General features: G+C 39.2%; 1 pseudogene; it reads left to right on the top strand.

The window, feature by feature from the left end:
* Positions 1-825: 825 nt before the first annotated feature.
* On the top strand, positions 826-1780 carry LOC144310114 (18S ribosomal RNA; annotated as a pseudogene).
* Positions 1781-2460: the final 680 nt, after the last annotated feature.

Here is a 2460-nt window from a genome sequence, read left to right on the forward strand (position 1 = left end):
GCTCTCAGGGAATATGCCCGTCGCGGCCCTAATGCAGTCAAATAACTTGTAGCTGGACTTATTCATTATCATTTATCAACTCACGCATAAAATCAAGGTGCTATTCAGTCAATGGTTTCAGGACATATAATTCTAGGACACACGTGTGTACACGTACGTACACGTGTGTACACGTACGTACACGTGTGTACACGTACGTACACGTGTGTACACGTACGTACACGTGTGTACACGTACGTACACGTGTGTACACGTACGTACACGTGTGTACACGTACGTACACGTGTGTACACGTACGTACACGTGTGTACACGTACGTACACGTGTGTACACGTACGTACACGTGTGTACACGTACGTACACGTGTGTACACGTACGTACACGTACGTACACGTACGTACATCGTGTGTACACGTACGTACACGTGTGTACACGTACGTACACGTGTGTACACGTACGTACACGCGCAAGACATTAAGTTAACTTATACAAACCCCCCTTACCCCCCATAAACTCATGTCATCTATTATACACTTATTTATGTCCTGCCAAACCCCAAAAACAGGACTAAGTGCATACAATACTCACAAGCTTTATTTAAATTGTATACAAATGTATTGCTACTCTAGTTAACTTAACACAACAGTCTTACACGCATTCGATCTCGTGGTCTATCTATAGATAGCATCCCCTTTTTTTTTCCTCTCATATTTACTATGTATTTTATTTATTATACACACTACAATTTCAGTATAAGTTAATGTAGCTTAATTAATAAAGCAAGGCACTGAAAATGCCAAGATGAGTCGCACGACTCCATAAACACAAAGGTTTGGTCCTAGCCTTCCTATTAGTTCTTAGTAGACTTACACATGCAAGTCTCCACGCCCCAGTGAGAATGCCCTTAAAATCAGCAGTGATCTAAAGGAGCAGGTATCAAGCACACTCTTAAGTAGCTCATAACACCTTGCTAAGCCACACCCCCACGGGATACAGCAGTGATAAAAATTAAGCCATAAACGAAAGTTTGACTAAGCCATACTAAAAAGGGTTGGTAAATTTCGTGCCAGCCACCGCGGTCATACGATTAACCCAAACTAATAGGCCCACGGCGTAAAGCGTGTTTAAGATACCTTTGCACTAAAGTTAAAACTTAACTAAGCCGTAAAAAGCTACAGTTACCATAAAATAGACCACGAAAGTGACTTTATAATAATCTGACTACACGATAGCTAAGACCCAAACTGGGATTAGATACCCCACTATGCTTAGCCCTAAACATAGATAATTTTACAACAAAATAATTCGCCAGAGGACTACTAGCAATAGCTTAAAACTCAAAGGACTTGGCGGTGCTTTATATCCCTCTAGAGGAGCCTGTTCTATAATCGATAAACCCCGATAAACCTCACCACCCTTTGCTAATTCAGTCTATATACCGCCATCTTCAGCAAACCCTCAAAAGGTAGAATAGTAAGCACAATCATTTTACATAAAAAAGTTAGGTCAAGGTGTAACTTATGGGGTGGGAAGAAATGGGCTACATTTTCTACCCAAGAACATTCCACGAACGTTTTTATGAAATTAAAAACTGAAGGAGGATTTAGTAGTAAATTAAGAATAGAGAGCTTAATTGAATAGGGCCATGAAGCACGCACACACCGCCCGTCACCCTCCTCAAGTAATAAGACACAACCATAACCATATTAACTTAACTAAGACACAAGAGGAGACAAGTCGTAACAAGGTAAGCATACCGGAAGGTGTGCTTGGATTAATCAAAGTGTAGCTTAACTAAAGCGTCTGGCCTACACCCAGAAGATTTCATTACTTATGACCACTTTGAACAAAAGCTAGCCCAACTAACCCCAAACTTAAGTATCACAGACATATAAAGTAAAACATTTAGTTAAATAATAAAAGTATAGGAGATAGAAATTTTAATTGGAGCGATAGAGATAGTACCGTAAGGGAATGATGAAAGACATCTTAACAGTATTAAACAGCAAAGATTACCCCTTTTACCTTTTGCATAATGAACTAGCCAGAAACGACTTAACAAAGAGAACTTAAGCTAAGCTCCCCGAAACCAGACGAGCTACCCATAAACAATCTAAAAGGATCAACTCATCTATGTAGCAAAATAGTGAGAAGATTTGTGGGTAGAGGTGAAAAGCCTAACGAGCCTGGTGATAGCTGGTTGCCCACAAACAGAATTTTAGTTCAACTTTAAATTTACCTAAAAAAAACAAAATTTTAATGTAAATTTAAAATATAGTCTAAGAAGGTACAGCTTCTTAGAATCAGGATACAACCTTTATTAGAGAGTATATACTAACATCACCATAGTTGGCTTAAAAGCAGCCACCAATTGAGAAAGCGTTCCAGCTCAACAAACAATATAACTTAATCCCAATCATATTACATCAACTCCTAATTATACCTCCTGGGCCATTCTAT

This window comes from Canis aureus, unplaced genomic scaffold (genome assembly GCF_053574225.1).
Source record: "Canis aureus isolate CA01 unplaced genomic scaffold, VMU_Caureus_v.1.0 ptg000427l_RagTag, whole genome shotgun sequence".
Classification (NCBI taxonomy): Eukaryota; Metazoa; Chordata; class Mammalia; order Carnivora; family Canidae; genus Canis; species Canis aureus.